Raw genomic sequence first — 14326 nt, 5'->3', positions numbered from 1 at the left:
CTGCACGCTCAGCACAGATCGCACTGTGCTAAACGGCGGGAGAGATGTGTGCTGAGCGGTTCGCTCAGCACACATCTCTCCTGCATTGGCCCGTCTATATGGACCTTAAGTAATATATATCGCATATGCAAGAAAAACATGTATTAAAACACAAAAGACCCAATTTATGTTGAAGTTGCCCTTTTTAGTGCTTTACCTTCTGTATCTCTACTTTAGTGACTATTAATACCAGCTAATCAAAAAAGATCATCAGACAATAATTAAACAGATACATCCTCTTTTCAAAACCTGGATGGACAGTTCCCTTCCAAACTAAGGTTATACCTGCTGAAGTGCTACAAGGAAATTGTCCAATCACAGTGGCCAGCAAACAGTGTATTCTCATATACAGTAATGCCTCAACTGCTGACCTAGCCTCCATTTGTAGTAGTGTACTCTGTGTAAGGGGTGAATCTCACTCGCCCCCTTAGCTTTTAAGGACTTAAAAAAACCCCAATGCTGTTGGAGATTGTTAGGGACATGGAAAAAATGTCCAATCATTTGGAATACACTGGAACAGTGTCTAAATTTTAGAGTTGTTCTTAATTAGCCTGTTTGGCTATTAGTGGTAAACTCCATAGATTTATAGATAATAAATAAATAAATAACTCCATAGATGGAGGTTCACATATTTATTTCCATCTACAATATTAGGTTTAATGCACACCTTGGAAAACCCCTCTGAAATCAATGGGACCATGTCAATTGCCTGTGCTTGTACAAACAGAGTTTTTTTTATTATTATTTTTAAATAGTACAAGTCTCTAGAACCCTTGTATAATTATTAGAGATAAGCGAGTTCGGTTCTTCGGGATCCGAACCCCCCCGAACTTCACCTATTTTACACGGTTCTGAGGCAGCCTCGGATCTTCCCGCCTTGCTCGGTTAACCAGAATGCGCCCGAACGTCATCATCCCGCTGTCGGATTCTCGCGAGATTCGTATTCTATATAAGGAGCCGCACGTCGCCGCCATTTTCACTCGTGCTTTGGAGATTGAACGGAGAGGACGTGGCTACGTTCTCTCCCTGAAAAGCTCCGTAATCTGTGCTCAGTGTGCTGAAAATATCTGTGCTCAGTGTGCTGAAAATATCTACGTTCTCTGCCTGAAAACGCTCCATATCTGTGCTCAGTGTGCTGCAAATATCTGATCAGTGTGCTGCATTGTGGGGACTGGGGACCACCGGTATATAATAATATATACTTTTCTACAGCTTCTATACTGCTTGTCAAGACACATGGTCACAGTTTCACCGCTCTGTACTGATATTTACAATAATATATATACTTTTCTATAGCTTCTATACTGCTTGTCAGGACACATGGTCACAGTTACACTGCTCTGTACTGATATATACAATAATATATATACTTTGCTGTAGCTTCTATACTGCTTGTCAGGACACGTGTCACAGTTACACCGCTCTGTACGGATATACAGTAATATATATACTTTTCTATAGCTTCTATACTGCTTGTCAGGACACATGTGTCACAGTTACACTGCTCTGTACTGATATATACAATAATATATATACTTTTCTATAGCTTCTATACACTGCTATTCAGGACATATGTGTCACAGTTACACCGCTCTGTACTACTACTGATATACAGTAATATATATATACTTTTCTATAGCTTCTATACTGCTTGTCAGGACACATGGTCACAGTTACACCGCTCTGTACTGATATATACAATAATATATATACTTTTCTATAGCTTCTATACTGCTTGTCAGGACACATGGGTCACAGTTGCACCGCTCTGTACTGATATATACAATAATATATATATACTTTTCTATAGCTTCTATACTGCTTGTCAGGACACACATGTGTCACAGTTACACCGCTCTGTACTGATATATACAATAATATATATACTTTTCTATAGCTTCTATACTGCTTGTCAGGACACATGGGTCACAGTTACACCGCTCTGTACTGATATATACAATAATATATATACTTTTCTTATTTTCTATAGCTTCTATACTGCTTGTCAGGACACATGTGTCACAGTTACACTGCTCTGTACTGATATATACAATAATATATATACTTTTATATAGCTTCTATACTGCTTGTCAGGACACATGGGTCACAGTTACACCGCTCTGTACTGATATATACAATTATTATTATTATTATTACATTTTATTTATAAGGCGCCACATGTGTTTCGCAGCGCCGTACAAAGGACAGTACAGGGGACAAAACATTGCATTACAGTAAATAAATAACAGAAGTAGAGTATAGGTAACAGAGCACCACACATTCTCAAGACATAGTACAGCTAAGATGTAAGTATTGGGGGAGTGATCATCGTACTACTAGAGGCTGGTGGTCATAGATGAAGATGAGCCTTTACTAGCAGGATAAAAATGGTCGTTGAGTAGGGGAGAGCTGTGAGTGAAATGTGTTGAGACTAGGGCTTAGATAACAAGAGGAAAGAGGGCCCTGCTCTGAAGAGCTAACAATCTATTGGGGAGGGGCGACAGACAGATGACAAGAGGTGCAGGCAAGCGGGAGGTAGCCTGATGGCAGTATGCAAGCAAAGCTGAGATGTTCACGGCATGAGGCAGGGGGTGGAGGCGCGGCTTCAGCTCTGGGTTATGCATTAGAAGGGTACGCTTTGATGAATAGGTGGGTTTTTAGAGCCCGTTTGAAGCTTTGCAAGGTTGGGGAGAGTCTAATGGAGCGGGGGAGTGCATTCCACTGAAGGGGTGCAGCACGTGCAAAATCCTGAACTCGCGCATGGGAAGCAGTGACCAGGGCGGTGGAGAGGCGACGGTCATTAGTCGACCGTAGGGGGCGGGAGGGAGTATGAAGGGAAAGGAGGTTGGAGATGTAGGGAGCAGTGGAATTAGAGATGGCCTTGTATGTGAGGGTGAGGAGTTTGAAGAGGATTCTGTAGGGGAATGGGAGCCAGTGTAGATTTTGTTGAAGGGGAGTGGCAGATGTGGTGCGGCGGGAGAGGAAGATAAGCCTAGCTGCGGAGTTCAGGACAGATTGGAGGGGAGCAAGATGGGAGCAAGCGAGGCCAGTGAGGAGGACATTGCAGTAATCAAGTCGTGAGATGACCAGTGAGTGGATGATGAGTTTAGTTGCACTCTGGGAGAGATATGGCCTGATACGAGCAATGTTGCGTAGCTGGAAACGACAGGATTGTGCCAGAGCTTGTATGTGGGGTGCAAAGGAGAGGGAGGAGTCAAGAGTGACGCCCAGGCAGCGGAGTTGGGGAACTATAGCTTCTAGTATTACAGTGCAGCATTTTGGTGACCAACAGTATACATATATAGTACAGTACAGTAGGCCATTGCTATTGATATATTACTGGCATATAATTCCACACATTAAAAAATGGAAAACAAAAATGTGGAGGGTAAAATAGGGAAAGATCAAGATCCACTTCCACCTCGTGCTGAAGCTGCTGCCACTAGTCATGGCCGAGACTATGAAATGCCATCAACGCCATTTGCCAAGGCCAATGCCCAATGTCATAGTAGAGAGCATGTAAAATCCAAAAAACAAAAGTTCAGTAAAATGACCCAAAAATCTAAATTAAAAGCGTCTGATGAGAAGCGTAAACTTGCCAATATGCCATTTACGACACGGAGTGGCAAGGAACGGCTGAGGCCCTGGCTTATGTTCATGGCTAGTGGTTCAGCTTCACATGAGGATGGAAGCACTCATCCTCCCGCTAGAAAAATGAAAAGACTTAAGCTGGCAAAAGCACAGCAAAGAACTGTACGTTCTTCTAAATCACAAATCCCCAAGGAGAGTCCAATTGTGTCAGTTGCGATGCCTGACCTTCCCAACACTGGACGGGAAGAGGTGGCGCCTTCCACCATTTGCACGCCCCCTGCAAGTGCTGGAAGGAGCACCCGCAGTCCAGTTCCTGATAGTCAAATTGAAGATGTCACTGTTGAAGTACACCAGGATGAGGATATGGGTGTTGCTAGCGCTGAGGAGGAAATTGACAAGGAGGATTCTGATGGTGAGGTGGTTTGTTTAAGTCAGGCACCCGGGGAGACACCTGTTGTCCGTGGGACGAATATGGCCATTGACATGCCTGGTCAAATTACAAAAAAAATCACCTCTTCGATGTGGAATTATTTTAACAGAAATGCGGACAACAGGTGTCAAGCCGTGTGTTGCCTTTGCCAAGCTGTAATAAGTAGGGGTAAGGATGTTAACCACCTAGGTACATCCTCCCTTATACGTCACATGGAGAGCATTCATCAGAAGTCATTGACAAGTTCAAAAACTTTGGGTGACAGCGGAAGCAGTCCACTGACAACTAAATCCCTTCCTCTTGTAACCAAGCTCCTGCAAACCACACCACCAACTCCCTCAGTGTCAATTTCCTCCTTAGACAAGAAAGCCAATAGTCCTGCAGGCCATGTCACTGGCAAGTCTGACGAGTCCTCTCCTGACTGGGATTCCTCCAATGCATCCTTGAGTGTAACGCCTACTGCTGCTAGCGCTGATGTTGTTGCTGCTGGGAGTCGATCATCATCCCAGAGGGGAAGTCGGAAGACCACTTGTACTACTTCCAGTAGCAATTGACTGTCCAAAAGTCCTTTGCGAGGAAGATGAAATATCACAGCAGTCATCCTGCTGCAAAGTGGATAACTCAGGTCTTGGCAGCTGCGGTGGTGTTAAACGTGTGTCCGGTATCCACCGTTAATTCACAGGGAATTAGAGAATTGCTTGAGGTACTGTGTCCCCGGTACCAAATACCATCTAGGTTCCATTTCTCTAGGCTGGCGATACTGAGAATGTACACAGACATCAGAAAAAGAGTCACCAGTGTCCTAAAAAATGCAGTTGTACCCAATGTCCACTTAACCACGGACATGTGGACAAGTGGAGCAGGGCAGGCTAAGGACTATATGACTGTGACAGCCCACTGGGTAGATGTATTGCCTCCCGCAGCAAGAACAGCAGCGGTGGCACCAGTAGCAGCATCTCGCAAACGCCAACTCGTTCCTAGGCAGGCTACGCTGTGTATCACCGCTTTCCATAAGAGGCACACAGCTGACAACCTCTTACGGAAACTGAGGAACATCATCGCAGAATGGCTTACCCCAATTGGACTCTCCTGGGGATTTGTGACATCGGACAACGCCACCAATATTGTGCGTGCATTTCATGTGGGCAAATTCCAGCACGTTTTGCACATACATTGAATTTGGTGGTGCAGAATTAAAAAAACAAAACGACAGGGGCGTGCAAGACATGCTGTCGGTGGCCCGAAGAATTGCGGGCCACTTTCGGCATTCAGCCACCGCGTGCCGAAGACTGGAGCACCAGCAAACACTCCTGAACCTGCCCCGCCATCAGCTGAAGCAAGAGGTGGTAACGAGGTGGAATTCAACCCTCTATATGCTTCAGAGGATGGAGGAGCAGCAAAAGGCCATTCAAGCCTATACATCTACCTACGATATAGGCAAAGGAGGGGGAATGCACCTGACTCAAGCGCAGTGGAGAATGATTTCAACGTTGTGCAAGGTTCTGCAACCCTTTGAACTTGCCACACGTGAAGTCAGTTCAGACACTGCCAGCCTGAGTCAGGTCATTCCCCTCATCAGGCTTTTGCAGAAGAAGCTGGGGAGATTGAAAGAGGTGCTAAAACGGAGCGATTCCACTAGGCATGTGGGACTTGTGGATGGAGCCCTTCATTCGCTTAACCAGGATTCACGGGTGGTCAATCTGTTGAAATCAGAGCACTACATTTTGGCCACCGTGCTCGATCCTGGGTTTAAAGCCTACGTTGTATCTCTCTTTCCAGCAGACACAAGTCTGCAGATGTTCAAAGACCTGCTGGTGAGACACTTGTCAAGTCAAGCGGAACGTGACCCGCCAACAGCTCCTCCTTCGCATTCTCCTGCAACTGGGGCTGCGAGGAAAAGGCTAAGAATTCCGAGCCCACCCGCTGGCATTGATGCAGGGCAGTCTGGAGCGAGTGCTGACATCTGGTCCATACTGAAGGACCTGCCAACGATTACTGACATGTCGTCTACTGTCACTGCATATGATTCTGTCACCATTGAAAGAATGGTGAAGGATTATATGAGTGACCGCATCCAAGTAGGCATGTCAGACAGTCCGTACGTATACTGGCAGGAAAAAGAGGCAATTTGGAGGCCCTTGCACAAACTGGCTTTATTTTACCTAAGTTGCCCCTCCCCCCCTCCCCCTCCAGTGTGTACTCCGAAAGAGTGTTTAGTGCAGCCGGTCACCTTGTCAGCAATCGGCGTACGAGGTTACTTCCAGAAAATGTGGAGAAGATGATGTTCATCAAAATTAATTATAATCAATTCCTCCGTGGAGACATTCACCAGCAATTGCCTCCAGAAAGTACACAGGGACCTGTGATGGTGGATTCCAGTGGGGACGAATTAATAATCTGTGAGGAGCGGGATGTACACAGTGAAAGGGGTGAGGAATCGGATGATGAGGAGGAGGTGGACATCTTGCCTCTGTAGAGCCAGTTTGTGCAAGGAGAGATTGATAGCTTCTTTTTTGGTGGGGGCCCACACCAACCAGTCATTTCAGCCACAGTCGTGTGGCAGACCCTGCCACTGAAATGATGGGTTTGTTAAAGTGTGCATGTCCTGTTTATACAACATAAGGGTGGATGGGAGGGCCAAAGGACAATTCCATCTTGCACCTCTTTTTTTTTATTTATCTCTGCATCATGTGATGTTTGGGGCTAATTTTTTAAGTGCCATCCTGTCTAATACTGCAGTGCCACTCCTAGATGGGCCAGGTGTTTGTGCCAGCCACTTGGGTCGCTTAGCTTAGTCATCCAGCGACCTTGGTGCAAATTTTAGGACTAAAAATAATATTGTGAGGTGTGAGGTGTTCAGAATAGACTGGAAATGAGTGGAAATTATGGTTATTGAGGTTAATAATTCTATGGGATCAAAATTACCCCCAAATTCTATGATTTAGGCTGTTTTTGAGGGGTTTTGGAAAAATAACACCCGAATCCAAAACACACCCGAATCCGACAAAAAAATTTCAGGGAGGTTTTGCCAAAACGCGTCCGAATCCAAAACACGGCCGCGGAACGGAATCCAAAACCAAAACACAAAACCCGAAAAATGTCCGGTGCACATCATTATCATTATAAAATAGGTCATTTCCTCACCACGGGTTTAGTCAGGATGACCGCAACTATTACTGAGTAAATGTTCACAGCCCTGACACTCAGTAACAGAGACCTACTCCCTAGTCATCAGCCAGCTTTTCCAGCGTCAGTCATACAGACAAATGGCCCAGACAGACATTATATACAGTACCCTAGACTCCTGACAGGTACACGACACTCCAACCTTGCCTTTAAAATGGAGATGGAGCTTTTCTCAGCTGCTCTTTTGATCAATCACATGCCTTCAGCTTTGCTAGGCTTTAGGAAGAAATACACTGAAATTAACTAGTCCGCCCCACATGTCTGGCTCTACCCCCATCCCCACGGGTGTGAAAGCATAGCACGCGGCGATGCTTTTGCACCTGGCTATTAGCTTCCTGTCTGTGCAGCCTAGCTGCGCTGGCAGGTGGCTACCCGCCGTGTCCCGGGTCGCATCGGCTACATGACATCACACAGCTGCCACGGCCCTCCCCCGCAACAGTCTGGACACGCCTGCGTTGTCCGGACTGCACCCCCACCTGCGCCCATTGGCATGCCCCCTCCCGTCCCGCGATCGTAGCCCTGAGATTCTATTAGAATCTCACTGGGCCTCCCGGGGTGCGCACACGCAGTGCGTCTGCTGTGCATGCGTATTCCCCAAAGGGCTTTAGACTGCGATCGCTGCTGCTGCAGCAATCCAGTCTGAATGACCCCCAAAGTTAGATGATTTATGACTTCCTTCCCCACCCAGAATATGTACACATTACGCTATAGTAGTAGCCCTTATACATGTTACGCCACAGTAGGACCCCTTATAAACTTTATGCCACAGTAGCACCCTTATACTTAGTATGCCACACAGTAGTGCCCCTCATTGACAATAAAAAACACTAGTCCTGCTGCTAGATCAGGCTTAGGCAGAGGGGGGAAGGCGAGGCATTAAAATTCAAGTATTACATTGAAGAATTATAAATTAATATTGATTCTAAAATCTTTGTTTATTCATTATTGTTTATTTTAATTTCCTCTCTCCTACCTCCACTGCCTAAGTCTGAGCTAGCTGCACTGCAGTGGTTTTATTTGTCTGTAACTTGTCTGCTGCCTCACTGCCCCGGTCTGCCACTGCTCTGGGCTCCCGCAACTCTTCAATACTGTGGGAGAGACATGACATGGCGTCTCTCCTTACACTCTGTGCGCCGCGTGTGAGCTGGAAGGTGGAGCTCAAGCTCTGGACTCTGCTAGCTAAGAGTAGGGAGCTGGGTGCACCACTAATATGTACATTACAGTGGGTGCCTGGCTTACGGACATTGCGGAGGCAGCAGGCTCCACCTGCAGGGTGACCACTGCTCCATGCAGTAACACCGACCACACCACCCTAGTTACAGCCATGACTGCACAGTATTTCAGCGGTTAACTGAACAGGTTTTACTAGCTGGAAATGGTGGTCAGTGTGGAAATTGCACAGGGTTTCAAATATATACACCTAGGAGTAGCTGAAGCTGAGAACTGAATTGATGAACTCAGAACTTGAGTGTGCACCATGGAATGTGCACCAGATGGCTGACACAACAATTCAACCAGGAGTCATGAAACAGAGCTGCTGATACTGGAACCAGGAACTGGTAAACTACAAGTTGTACTGGCCATGAACAGATGCAAGTGAGTGGATTATATAGGGTGTTCTGATCAGTTATTGGTACCTCTGGTCAGGTGGCAGCTAGCCCCTCTGTGATTGGGATAAACTGGAGTCTGCTGATCAATCCAACATGGTGGTGCCCATGAAGTGCCGAAGCCAGGAATAGGTGACAAATCACCAGCAGCTAACCAGATTCAGTATGTTTATGTTTACTGTAGTGGCCAGCAAGAGCCCTCCAGCAGATGAGGCGACATCGCTAGATCCAGCAAGGGGGAGTCTGTGCTCGTTTCATGACATCCACAAGGACTCTGAAGGTGTCATGTGGTATCTGGCACTGAGATGTTAGCAGCAGATCCTTTGAGTCATACAATTTGTGAAGTGGGGCTTCCATGGCTCCATGGCTTGTTTTTTCAGCACATACTACAGAGGGTGTAGTATGGTATGCCGGCGCTCGGGCTCCCGGCGACCAGCATACCGGCGCCGGGAGCCCGACCGCCGGCATACCGACAGCGTGGCGAGTGCAAAGGAGCCCCTTGCGGGCTTGCTGCGCTCGCCACGCTACGGGCACGGTGGCGCGCTATGCGCGCCACACTATTTTATTCTCCCTCCACGGGGGTCGTGGACCCCCACGAGGGAGAATAGTTGTCGGTATGCTGGGTGTCGGGATTCCGGCGCCGGTATACTGTGCGCCGGGATCCCGACATTCGGCATACAGAAGACCACCCACTACAGATGATCGATTGGATTGAGATCTGGGGAATTTGGAGGCCAAGGCAACATCTTGAACTTTTTGTGATGTTCCTGAATCCATTACTATACAATGTTTGCATATACAGTAAATATTATGATCTTATATATCACCAACTGCATTAGCTAGTTTTAATAGCCATATAGTGCATTCTTGCTAGTTCTGGTTTCTTCAACAAAATATTCTGGTTGTTTGAATCATGCACCAGTATATCTTAACATATAACTATCAGATGCACCTCAAAGCGGATAATCATGGAGATGTAATTTCAACCATTTTTATTCTCTCATTTGCTTATTAAAGGGCTTTATGACTTTGACAGTCATTTTTGCTTAATAATTTCTCTTAGCAATAATTACACTACCATTCAATCAGCTTTACATCTAAGCAGAACAAATAGAAAGACAAAGGGCGATCTGGCACAGGATTTATCTAATTATGATAGTTTATAGATTAGGAGGAGAAAAACCAAAATTGGACAGTGTATTACCCTTGTTAGTAAGGGAAAAAAAACAACATGAATAGCCGTTTTTTGTATATATGTTATGCCGTCCTAGTTGGTGGTGCACCCAGAGCCAGAAAGTACGTAGACTTGCAATGGGAGAAAACAGAAAGCTCTTGTGTGGGCGCACTCTTAGAAAGAAAGTTGAAAATATATGACAATTTTATGAGATGCTTAAGACATCACTTTTATTAACATCATTAAAAAGCAAATACCCTTCCCAAGGATCTATAACTGAAAAAATATATTAAAATTGTTCTGGTCTCTTTGTTGCAAAGAGTATTTGGAAAGGTTGTAGACATTGATTAGTCATACCCCCATTTCCCCTGACCAGTACAGGATTTCTGTATTGATGGAACCAAGGGTTGGTCAAGACACAGTTGTATATAAGGAAAATTCAAACACTTGGACTGTGGATAACTAGAGTGGTGATCAGCGGTCACCACTCTAAGGATTGTACACCTGAATTACATACAAATGTCATAATTTGAAGAAAAATTTCAAGAAAAATTTATGGGCATCATGAAGTCAGTAAGAGAAACTACTGATATTGTAAACACTATAATGAAAAATTGCAGGATAGAATTAGTGGTGATACTGCTGTTGGTGTGTTATTATCACATAGAGGAGGAAATTCCTACTCTACAACACCAGGTATTCGCAGGTAGTCACCTTTCCTGATACTGACCTGGCCCAACGCCGTTTAGCTTCCAAGATCGGATGAGATCGGGCGCCGACAGCGTGGTATGGTAGTAGAGTTTTATGTGTACACCAATGAGAGTGCACCTATATAAGAAATATAAATTTAAAGAGAACAGAGAAGAAAATAGAAGATAGGAAAAAGATTAGTGAAAATATGTGGATCTGCTTTTCACGTTAGGTGGCAATATTGTTCTATGGCCACTACAAATGTATATCACGGAAGCACATAGACAGCTATTCAATCCCCAGTGTTATAAAAAGCTTCTCAATGATCCAACTACAAGATTTCTGAAAGCTTACACCTCCTTGATACAAGAAGCTGCTACACAAGGTACCATCACTAAACAAGAAGCAGCATATCTGACTGCCCGAAATCCAAAAACCCCCACGTTCTATCTTCTGCCCAAGATTCACAAGGATGCTTACCAGCCACCGGGCAGACCGATAATGTCGGGCAATGAAGGGATTTTGGAGCAGCCTAGCCGATTCCTGGATTTACATTTACGTGATTTTGTTCTCGACTTGCCATCCTACTTACAGGACACTGCTGACCTATTGTGGAAAATTCACGATATTCATTTTGAGAATGACTTCCTCCTGGTGACTCTAGATGTTGAGGCACTTTATACCAGTATCAATCATTATCAAGGCCTGACAGCAGCTAAATTCTTTTTGGATCAAACTGGCACCAATGATTTCTCTGATTTCCTTTTGCAGCTGCTTACCTTTGTTCTCTCCAAAAATTATTTTGTTTTTCAAGATCAATTTTTTCTACAAATCAGGGGAACTGCAATGGGTGCGGCATGTGCACCCACATATGCGAACCTCTTCCTAAAGTGGTGGGAGCACTTTTACGTTTTTAACACCTCTAATGAAAAATACACCACACATGTAATATTATGGCTGAGATACATCGACGACGTATTTCTAATTTGGAATGGAGATAGGGGTCTGCTTATGGATTTTATCCAGATTCTCAACAAGAATGATCTCAACATTACTCTGACACATTTCATCAGCTCCGAAAGGGTACCATTCTTGGATCTCAGTATCTACAAATCCAATGCAGGCTTTCTGGAAACTGAATTATATCGTAAGGAGACTGCAACTAACAGTCTCCTCCACCAAACAAGCTCCCATTTTCCCCCTACCATTGAAAATATCCCGAAAGGGGAATACTTGCGTTTGGTGTTGTAGAGTAGGAATTTCCTCCTCTATGTGATAATAACACACCAACAGCAGTATCACCACTAATTCTATCTTGCAATTTTTCATTATAGTGTTTACAATATCAGTAGTTTCTCTTACTGACTTCATGATGCCCATAAATTTTTCTTGAAATTTTTCTTCAAATTATGACATTTGTATGTAATTCAGGTGTACAATCCTTAGAGTGGTGACCGCTGATCACCACTCTAGTTATCCACAGTCCAAGTGTTTGAATTTTCCTTATATACAACTGTGTCTTGACCAACCCGTGGTTCCATCAATACAGAAATCCTGTACTGGTCAGGGGAAATGGGTGTATGACTAATCAATGTCTACAACCTTTCCAAATACTCTTTGCAACAAAGAGACCAGAACAATTTTAATATATTTTTTCAGTTATAGATCCTTGGGAAGGGTATTTGCTTTTTGATGATGTTAATAAAAGTGATGTCTTAAGCATCTCATAAAATTGTCATATGTTTTCAACTTTCTTTCTAAGAGTGCGCCCACACAAGAGCTTTCTGTTTTCTCCCATTGCAAATCTAAGCAGAACAATCCAGAAAGGAAAGAGTATTTTACAGACACTCTCAGGGCCTGATAAAGAGCTCAGGCTGACCATGTATGCTAATACACTCTTAGCATCCCCCCCTTACCAAATAATGTCTAGAGAGGGGTTTCCATGCAATGCTGCCAGAGGGGCATGACCATCGAGTGGCATGGCTATCAGATGAGACCATATTAGGTCGCTTTCTATCCAAGTGAATGCCATACAATACAGAAAGCATTCTAGGGGCAGTCATACAATAAATAGACGTCCTAGTGACAATGCTGTATAATGGAGAATTCTAATGACAACCCTTCAATACTAAAAGCGTCCAAATGACCGCAATACAATTCGGATAGAATCCTACATCCCACAATACAATACAGAGAGCATCGTAAAAACCACCATACAATACACAGAAAATCATGCAGGCCGCCATACAATACTGAGAGCTTTGAGTCACCATAACACAATACAGACAACAGCTGAGTAACCGCCATACAATACAGAGCAGGGCCAGATTATAGTTGGGGCAGACGGGGTGGTCATCCAGGGGCCCCCATAAATTGGTGTCCCCAGTCAGCCCACTCTACTACTAACTGGCCTTCTCCCGGCAGCAGGGCACTGCAATGCCGCGATTCGCTGGTAGGAAGTGGCGGGCCCGATGCAGTGAAGTACCCGTCACCATCAGAGACCTGTGCTGAAGCCTAACCAGGCTGTAACAGGTAGTGTCTCTCCCCATCTCTCTCTCTCTCTCTCTCACCCTTTCCCTGAGACACTCTATCTCCCTTTCTCTGTTTCTCCCCTCTCATTTGCATCCCTCTCTCTCCCTCTCTTTGTCACACCCTCTTTCTCTCCCTTACTCTCTCTCTCTCTCTGATGTGCTCTCGCTCTCTATCCCTCATGCGCTCTCTCTCCTTGATACCCTCTCTCCCTCTTTTACTAACTATTCCTCCCTCTCTCTATCTCTCTCCCTCTTACCCCCCTCTATCTGTCCCTCTCTATATCACTGTCTTTGTCTCTGACACTCTCTCTCCCTGTTTCTTGCTAACTCCTCTCTGTCTCTCTCCCTCCTTGTCTGACACCATCTCTCTCTCACCGACTGGCTCCCCCTCCCCACCTCTCTTTCTCTGTCTCCCTTTCTTTGTCTCGCCCTCTTTCTCTCCCTGATGCTCTCTATCTATTGCACTCCTGTTCTCTCTATCTCCCTTATGCTTTTTCCCTGACACCCTCTCTCTCCTGCTCATTTCACCTCCCACTCTCTGTCTCTCCCGTCTCTCTCTCTCCCTCTTGATCCCCTCTATCTTTCCCTCTCTATATCTCCATCTTTGTCTCTCCCTCTCTTTTCCTGACACTCTCTCGCTCTCTCTTGCTCCCCCTCTCTCTCCCTCCCTCACTCTCTGTCACGCGCTCTCTCTCTCCCACTAGGCCCTCTCCCTCTTGCTCCCCTCTCTCTCCCTTTCTTTGTCTCTCCATGACACCTCTCTCTCTCCCTCTCGCTTGCCCCACCCTCACTGTCTCCTCTTTCTCTACCTGACACACTCTCTCTCTTTCTTGCTCCCCTCTCTCTCCCTGACACCCTCTGTCTCTCTCCTGCTCGCTTCCCCTCCCTTTCCCTCTCTCATTGACATCCTGTCTCTCTCCTCGATTGCTCCCCTTTTTCTCCCCCCCTCTCTTTCCCTAACACTGTCTTTCTCTCTCCACCACACACTCTCTTACTCTATATGTATATATACACACACATATATATATATATAGAGAGAGAGAGAATAGTGATGTGGCCAGTATACTTAAATGAGTCT

General features: G+C 45.3%; 1 pseudogene; it reads right to left on the bottom strand.

Annotated features, from left to right (window-relative positions):
* Positions 1 to 10708: 10708 nt before the first annotated feature.
* Positions 10709 to 10827, bottom strand: LOC134946241 (5S ribosomal RNA; annotated as a pseudogene).
* Positions 10828 to 14326: the final 3499 nt, after the last annotated feature.

This window comes from Pseudophryne corroboree, chromosome 7 (genome assembly GCF_028390025.1).
Source record: "Pseudophryne corroboree isolate aPseCor3 chromosome 7, aPseCor3.hap2, whole genome shotgun sequence".
NCBI classification, from domain to species: Eukaryota; Metazoa; Chordata; class Amphibia; order Anura; family Myobatrachidae; genus Pseudophryne; species Pseudophryne corroboree.
The sequence above is the reverse complement of the archived record's forward strand: the minus strand, read 5'-3'. Positions and strand labels throughout refer to the sequence as shown.